The following is a 9,350-nucleotide window of genomic DNA, read 5'->3' on the forward strand; positions in this document are numbered from 1 at the left end:
CTCCTGACACCCTAGTCAGGCCAAAAGCCACACGCAAGTCCAGGGAACAAAGGAAAGGACAGCTCTTTTACAGGGAGAAGGGGGAAATTAGGAAGGACTATTAGAAACAAAAAGTCCCCTTGAAGTAAACTGGAAATTTGAAATATAGTGGCTTTTCATTGGCTGTTATGATATTCTCTCATTGGCTGAGGTGTTGCTGGGGGAGGAGAAAAACATTTTTTTTCCTCCAGCTGAGTATTAAATAGTGTGAATTGGTAAGGTATGTCACTTCTGGTTGGGTCTGCCATTGAGGAGAGAGAGGGTGTGAGAGCTCTTCCCTCTGGCCTGGTGATTCCACTTTATTTTTTATTTTTTATTTTTTTTTTTTAAAGATTTTATTTATTGATTTGACAGAGAGAGATCACAAGCAGACAGAGAGGCAGGCAGAGAGAGAGAGAGGGAAGCAGGCTTCCTGCCAAGCAGAGAGCCCGACGCGGGACTCGATCCCAGGACCCTGAGATCACGACCTGAGCCGAAGGCAGCGGCTTAACCCACTGAGCCACCCAGGCGCCCCTCCACTTTAAATGAGATTTCCTGGGGCACCTGGCTGGCTCAGTTGCAAGAGCATCCAACTCTTGATCTTGTGGTTGTGAGTTTAAGCCCCATATTGGGGTGTAGAGTTTACTTTAAAAATATAATAACAAAAAATGAATTCTCCTTTTATGAGTTTTCACACATGCATCTGAAGAATCTGGACCTCAGGGCCAGTAAGTTGCTGTCAGGCTCTTGAGCATATTCTGGAGGGGTCCGAGCCTTGTGTTTCTAAATCTTCAACCCCAGTTGAATGCTGCTGAGTTCTACTCAGCACTCATAGCCCTTGTAAGTTTGCCTAGGAAAGCTGACAGTGCAGGATGATGGAAACCCCAATTAAAGTAGGTCTTGCAAGGTCATCCCACCCCATTTCCTGATAGAATAAAGGGATTATAGCCCTCAAGCTTCAATTTCCGGGTGACCTGAGGTGACTCAATTTCCCCCCCAACCTTTTTTAAAAGATTGTATTTATTTATTTGTCAGATAGAGCACAAGCACGGGGAGTGGCAGACAGAGGAAGGAGCAGGCTCCTGGCTGAGCAGGACCCTGGGATCCTGGGACCCTGGGATCACAACCTAAGCCTAAGGCAGACATTTAAGCAGCTGAGCCACCCAGGTGTCCCTCAGATTTCCCTTTTGCAAAATAAGCATTCTTCCTGACACACACTCCCTCTCAAGAAAGAGAAACTAAGATTATAGTTCTGGGGACACCTTGGCCATTCTAAGGCTTAATCACCCAGATTTGTAACCTGCTGTGAGTTGGGCAAAAATTTGTTAATTTAGGAACACCGTTGACAAAATATTCACTTGTATTTCTTAGCTGTGATGATGGTTGCTCAGTAGTAGCTTCCTGGAGGCATATTAAACAGGATTTAATTTACAAAACAGATCTGGGGGAATCTGGATGGCATCTGGAAGCCAGGGCAGCAAGTCCTGGACCAATTCTAATGTGCAGGTCATGGTGTGTGGCCACTTCATTCCTCTGAGAGAGGATCCCTTCACCTTCTGACATTCTGTGATTTCATTCAACAGGCTGCCACTGACCCCTGCTACTATTTGATAGGCCTCTTGCTGTGAGCTGAGGAAACTGAGGCAAGTACCAAACTTCAGATCCAGCCTTGTGGAGCTCAAGGTCTGGTTGGGAAGGAAAAAACGTGCATAGACCAAGAGACAAAGAGATACTTCGGTGGATAATGCAGAGATCATACTGCAGAAAACCTAGAGAGCCTTTGGATCCTGGGCCCTTGGGCTTGGGGCAGCAGAAAGTACAGATGTATAAAGCTTGGCTCTGAGGTTAAAGTGCCTGGCAACCCATCCCTGTTGTGTAACTGTGTCTGTTTCCTTACCAAGAAAAGGAGGACAATAACGGCTCTCCCCCTCCCCCAGTTCACTAGTACTATTATAAGAATCAGATGAGTTAATGCACCTAATACAGCCAGAATAGGACCCAACATACAGAAGGATTCCATGCATGTTGATCATTATATTATTATTGTTATTACTTATTATTAAAAAAAAAAAAGAGAGACCCACGGAGAGGGGTTTTCTAGCCTGAGGAGCTCAAGCTCAGGAACCAGATTGCCTGAGTTCAAATCTGAAGTTTGCTACTTGCTTACAAAGTAACTTACAAGTTACAAGTAACCTTGAATAAGTCACTTTAACTTCTTGTGCCGCAGTTTCTTTATCTGGAAAATGGGGGATAATACCAGCAACTACCTCACAGAATTGGGAAGATTAAATGAGTTAAATCAAGGGAAGAGCTTAGAACAGCACCCTGCCGGTTGTCAGAGCTCAATAAACTGAGTAAGCAGGAATGTGATCCAATCTTACCAGTGTTTGGGGAAGGTAACTTGGAAGAGGAGTGGGAGCAGAGGCCATAGAATGGAAGAGCAGGTAGATCCGAGGATGGGGGTGGGGGTGGGGTAGATTTCCAGGGCTCTGCCTCTGTTATCCAAAAAGCATCTGTCAATCAACACCATACCATTCTGGGAGCCGCACAGAAGGGGCTGTGGTGTCAGGTGAGTTGCTTTTAAGGACAGCCCCTCAGGCAGGTGCTGGTGGGTTCCCTGAGCAGGATTGGGGGGTCCTCCATTAGTTGGTCACTTCAGCAAGTCATCCTTGTGTGTCCTCAGTTGTTGGGAAGACTGATAATACCCTGCCAAGTCCCCTTGGAGGTGGAGCTGGGTTGCAAGAAAGGGAAGGAGAGCTTGCAGAAGGGAAGGGAGCTTCTCAGATTCCAGAGGCTTTAAAGTCTCTTTGTTCTGGGGGTGAGAACACAGATTGTGCCCCGGTTGCCAGTAACTGCTCAGCTTCTGCATTTCCTTTCACGTAGGTGAGACTTTTCTCAGTCCTGAAGGGGTGAGCAGGAGAGGGACACAGCCCTACTTCAAGGAACTCACCATCCCCCCACCAGGTGATGTGGGATACCACACTCAGAAGCACTAATTGCAGGGCGCTTTATCACTTCCCAAGTACTGTCAAGTCTTTGACCTCAGCTGTCTGAGCCTCCTTACCACCTTAAAGGCCCCCACTACCCCAACACTGTGCTCTGAGTTAGGGGAATCTGTCTCCTACGGTAAGTGGATTACATAAATGATCCCAAGACTCCACCCCTTTCTAGATCTGTGCTTTTTACATAACCACTTCGTAGCTCCTCCCTTCAGGAGGTGGAATCTATTTCCTCACCCTTGGAGACCTGGGTCGACCTTTGTGGCTTGCTTTAACTAATAGAAAGTGTGCAAGGAATGTTGTCCTAGTTCTGAGCCGAGGCTGCAAGAGAATTTTCCCTCCCTTTCCTGAAGCTCTACCATTACCATGAGAACAAGTCACAAGCTAGATTGCCAGATGATGAGACCACATGTGGTAGAAACTACTCGCCCAGTCGTCCCTGCTCAGGCCCTTACATAAGGGACAGTACCCTGCCAAGATAACCAGAGCCACTTGCGAGTTGATACATGAGTGAGCCTAGCCGAGCCCAGCTTAGCTCACCAGAACCACCAGCCCCCAGGTAGACTCAGAGAATAAAAAATAGTGTTGAAACCACTAATTTTGAGGTGAATTTGTCACAAAGCAACAGCTAACTGATCTACCTCCTGATCCCCATTGCCCACACAAATAATCGAGGACCACAGACAACTAGCGACTTGCTCAGTGCCATATAGCCGGCACAGGGGGCGGGGGGCAGGGGGATAACTTTTAGGCAAACCTGGATCTTTGAGAACTGCTGCCTCTGGAATATGGACACAGACATTAGACTTATTAAAGTTCCTGTTGGTTAGCTTGGAAACACATCAACCTCATCTCCCCTTAAATTTGTTTTTCTCAACCCATTTTTTTTTTTTCTCTTTTTTTTTTTCTCAACCCATTTTAGCCCATGCTCCTTGGACATTCACACAATGCTACGCTCTCTTTCCTAAAAGTATTTGAAACCGTGGGTAAGTTTCCTCACCATTCTGTCCCTGAGTTGCCTTATCTGTAACGTGGGGATACTGCACTACCTCATTGGTTATGAGAATTAAATGAGTTAATATTAGGAAAGTGTCTAAAACAGGGCCCGACATCTAGCAAAGGTTGTAGAAGATCAAATTATAAAATGCGACTAGAAATAAGCCATAGCAGTAGCAATTTTACTAGGGGCAACATTTTTATTTTGATCCTGAAAGCTGCATGTTTTTCACTTGGATCTGGTGACATCAGTATGAGTGTTGAGTCAGCTCCTGTACCATAAGCTCTTCTCTCCAAGATGGCGTGGGAGACAACACCTCGTGGGCGGCAAACCAGTTTCTGAAAGCCAGACGTGCAGAAAAGCACATGCCTCCCTTCCTGAGAAGCACTGGTAGTTAGGGCATTATCACACATTTACCTCTTATCTCACAGACAGCATATTCTTGGTAGGTTGCATGTAGATAAAATCCTAACATAAATTTGTGTTAGAGCTCAACTGGGGACTCATTTTGCAAAGTGAAGAGGGCTTTTGGAAAGCAGATCAGTATCCCTTTGAGAGACATTCAAAATTTGGACCAAAGATGGATCGAATTTCTTCGTGTCTAAAACAAATCTGCCACCCAGGGTTCCCTCAGGGGACTCTGGTCCTTCTCTCTTTCCAGCATCCCCCCCAATAAGTTCCAGGGCTGCCTGCTGATGAGCCACAGTACAACCCCAAGAGTCCTCCTTTCACTTGGCTTCGTGCCCTTGGCTCTCCAGGGCTGGGACCTATGCGATTCCTGGCTCCACCGACGTGAATCCCCTTGAAACCAGCAGGGGCAGAGCTGTTGTCTGCGGGGACTCTGATGTCACCCTGCTGGCAGTCTGGACATGCAGCCACGAAACTCTCTGGCTTCTTCCCTAGTGGGCAACCACCTGCTTAGAACTTCCTTCACCAAAAGGGACATCTAGGACAGCCCACGGTTCTAGCATATGCCCACATTTGGTTCAGTGGGTTGGGTGAACGTACAGAGAGGGTTAAAACTCAGTAGCTGATGATTCTGGCAAGCTGATGGAATGAGCATGAGTATGAACAAAGGTTAACTTCTCAGCCTTCCTCAAACACTTGGCCCCAGTGTTGTCCTGTGCCTTTGAACACACTATTCCCTTGACCTCTAATGCCCAGTGTCCCTCGGTACTCTTCTTCCAACTACCCCTACCCTGCAACACACAATGCCTGGTTAACTCCTATTCATCCTTTAAGACCCATTTCAGAGGTCTCGGTTCCACATGGCAGATAAAGCACACAATTACCTTCTCCATTAAAATAACAAAAAAAATATTTTTAAAAGAAAAATAGGAGGTATTTATTGGCAAACTGGAAAAAAAAAGTAAAATTCTTAGAATATCGAAAGCAGGTGGTATCAACTGAATGAAAGGGAGAAACAGTTCAAGATACCAGGGGGAGCCCAGGTCTTCCCCAGGGGAGCTCTGGGGAAGATCCAAATAGGAATGGGCTATGAGGACAGCACTGCTTGGAACTGCGGAGACTTTGGGGTCTATCCTTGCCCTATCCTTATCCTCCTCAATAAATAATAGTCCAGGTTCAAGTCTGGAAAAATACTCTGGAAATAAAGTGCCCCAGTCTGGGAAGGGCAACCACTAAAGGCATCTAGGGCTTGAAAGGAACAGAACAGAAAGGAGCTGAGTGACTCTGGTCCACTAGAACAGACAAAGAGTGGGGTGGGGAAGAGAAAAGGACATTGATATTGGAGGAATCCCAAATTACCTGCCCACTTCCTGGTCACACTCCCTCTTCTGACCAGTCAGCCCTCAGGATCAGGGGAAAGGTTTCCCGGGAGGCCATCTGACTCCACTTCCTAGGAAACACATACCAGCAGCACCTTTACTGACTAAGGTTTGTTCATTGTTCCATCCTGTACCCTCAGATACAGATGACTGAGTTCCTCACGTTCCTCAGTTTCCAGTACATAATCATCATGGATCCATCCAAGTCCCTCTCATATTTTATCTGCCCATTCTTTTATCTTTGCTCCCCAATCTTATCCTCCCCCAGCCCACCCAGTCACCCACTGATCTGCTGCCTGTCACTACACATTGGGGTACTTCTGGTATCTTCTAATCTCTTTCACTAAAAATGAGGAGCTGGTCTGTGCCCGCTGCAGGATAGGCTGAGATCTACTTCAGTCACAACACAAATTCTCAGTGGCTTCACACAACCCCAGCTGTTTTTCACTCTCACCACATGCCTCATGGAGGTCCATGGGGGCTCCGCTTAACACACTCGGTTACCCAAGCTGATGCAGCTTCCATCTCAACCAATGTTCCCGTGGTGGGAAGGACATGGCAAATCTGAGGCTCATGCTCAAAGGTTCCATCCAGAAATGTGGAAGAAAAATACCGTTTCTGCTAATATTTCATAAAACAAGTCACATGGCCGTGCCTAACCGCACAGGGAATGTGGAAGGCAGCTCTGCTGAGGACCCAGGCAGATGAGTAACTAGGTGTCTGTGAAAAGTCCTACTGTCCTCCATACCCACAGAACGGATTTCATAGCCACTGATGAATCATGGTTGTGAACCACAGCTCAGAAAACACTAGCTTGGGGGCGCCTGGCTGGCTCAGTCCATGGCGTGTGTGACTGTGGAATTCCTTGTGGAATACAAGGTTAGAGAAGCAGGCAGAAGCCAACTGTACCAGGAGCCCTATGTTGGGTATAAAGATTACTTAAAACTAAATCTAGGAAACTAGCACCTGGGAGGCTCAGTCGGGTAAGCATCTGCCTTTGGCTTAGATCATGATCCCAGGGTCCTGGGATCAAGCCCCACATCTGGCTCCTTGCTCAGTGGAGAGCCTGCTTCTCCCTCTTCCTCTGCTGCTCCCCTTGCTTGTGCTCTCTCACTCTTTGTCAAGTTAATAAATAAAAGCTACATAAATAAATAAAATCTGGGATGGGGAAGGGGGAGAAAACACTAGTTTAAAGATTTCTTACGGTGACCTGCAATCTGGCCCTCTACACCTTCTCTCCACTGCCCCCAGCTCTGCCCCTGGGGACACTTAAAACACCTCTGCCCACTCTGCCTCAGAACAGTCGTACTGAGAGATGGCATCTCCCTTGCCCAGGTAGGTGTTCCCCTCTCCTGACATAATACTCTCAATTCCCTCAACTCCTCTTCCCAGGCTGAGACTTTCAGTTTCCTCTCCATTCTGGTCACTCTCCTCAGGCTCTGCCCATTTGCCAATGTACCTTCTAATATGTCGCCTCAAAATGCAGTCTGAGCTGCTTGGCATTCAGCAATTCCCACTTACTCAGAGAAAAGAAGGCTGAGTCAGCTGAAGGAGAGGACTGACCTTCAGAAGTATGCTTCGTTCAGCCAGTTATCTAATTTCCTCGTTCAGCAAATACTATTGATAATTATATTCCAGTGGGAGGCCAAATGGAAATCTGATCAGATCATTTTCTAGCTTAAAAATCCTGGGATGGCTTCCCATCACTCAGGATAAAACACCTGCTCCTGGTACAGTTGGCTTCTGTCTGCTTCTCTAACCTTGTATTCCATGACCATCACCTTCTACATTTTACCCCTGAGAATGCCAAAGCTTTTACCAATCTCTCAGACAGATTTATGACTCCTGCCCCTCACAAGGTGAAAACCATAGACTCAAGCCATCTCTCCAATGTGACCCCACAGCTGCCCCAACACTTGGTCCTCTGCCAAGGATGGGCTATTGGAGGTCACACAGAAAGGGGAAGCCACAGGAAGACTGAGGCAACACTGCTAAGCTTCCAGGTCTCCAGATATAGCCCCTCCCACAGCCCATATCAAGCCACATTTGGCACTATTATACTTTGGGAGCTGGTTTTCTACCCTGTTTTTTGGTCATCATGTGCACAAAATTGGATTAATCATAATCCTTTTTATGACACATTTTAATCATTTTTATCATGTACAACATACTTTTATGCACAGCTTTTTACTAATTTAATTGACAATAACCTAATCTAACTATATGTTTCCTCCAGCTCCATCCTATTCCCCTACCTGTGGGAATCATTATCCTGAATCTCACGGTAAGAACCCTTCCCTCCTTTTTACACAGTTTTATGGCGTATGTGTTCATTAAAATGTTTTTAAATTCTTAGTTGTGTTTAACTCTAAAACATGAAATAGATACAAATTAAAACTACAATGAGATACTCAGACACACCCACTGGAATATAGTTTTAAAAACTTACAATACCAAGTATAACCTAGGATGTGGAACAAAGCTTTCTTTTGTTTGAATCACCATGATCTTTGTAAGGAATCTGGCTTTGAGAGAGCTCAAATTCTAGTTTTTAGGCTGCTCTGGCCATGAATCAAGCCAGACACAGGTAACCACTTAGGCCAGTTATAGACCATTAGTAAAGTAGTAGGTTACTTATTCACCATAAGTAAGCAAGTAAAGAAAGTGACCTTGGGAGCCATCAGGGGAGCTTCAGACTTTAAATGGAACATTAGGACCTCTAGAATAGGCTAAATTATAGTGACAGGAAAGCAGTGATTTCCTGGGACCAAGGATGGGGGAAGGGGATTGAGTTCAAAGGAACATAAGGAAGCTTTTTTTTTTTTTTTTTAAAGACTTTATTTATTTATTTGACAGAGAGAGACACACAGCAGAGAGAGGGAACACAGCAGAGGGAGTGGTAGAGGGAGAAGTAGGCTCCCCGAGGAACAGGGAGCCCAACACAGGACTAGATCCCAGGACTCTGGGATCATGACCTGAGCTGAAGGCAGACACTTAACTGACCGAGCTACCCAGGTGTCCCAGGGAAGTTTTTTAGAAGACAGAATTATTTTCTATACTTTGATAGTGATGGTGATTATATTATTTTCAGATTTTATTTATTTACTTATTTGACAGGCGGGGTGGGGGGAAGAAGGCTCCCTGTTGAGCAGAGATCCCCATGAGGGGCTCTATCCCAGGACCCTGGGATCACAACCTGAGTCTAAGGCAGAGGCTTTAATCCACTGAGCCACCCAGGTGCCCTGGTGATTATATTATAATTGTAAAAATTCATTAAACAGTACATTTAAAATTGATTAATCATATTGTATGTAAATAATAACACATTTTTATAAGTTTTCCTCTTTTTTTAGGGGCATCATGCTACATTTAATCTTTTGGGACTGAACTTTTTTCCATTTAATATTATAAAGATTTATCCAGGGGCGCCTGGGTGGCTCAGTGGTTAAGCCACTGCCTTCGGCTCGGGTCATGATCTCAGGGTCCTGGGATCGAGCCCCGAATCGGCTCTCTGCTCTGCGGGGAGCCTGCTTCCTGCCCTCTCTCTGC

Source organism: Lutra lutra, chromosome 4 (assembly GCF_902655055.1).
Source record: "Lutra lutra chromosome 4, mLutLut1.2, whole genome shotgun sequence".
NCBI classification, from domain to species: Eukaryota; Metazoa; Chordata; class Mammalia; order Carnivora; family Mustelidae; genus Lutra; species Lutra lutra.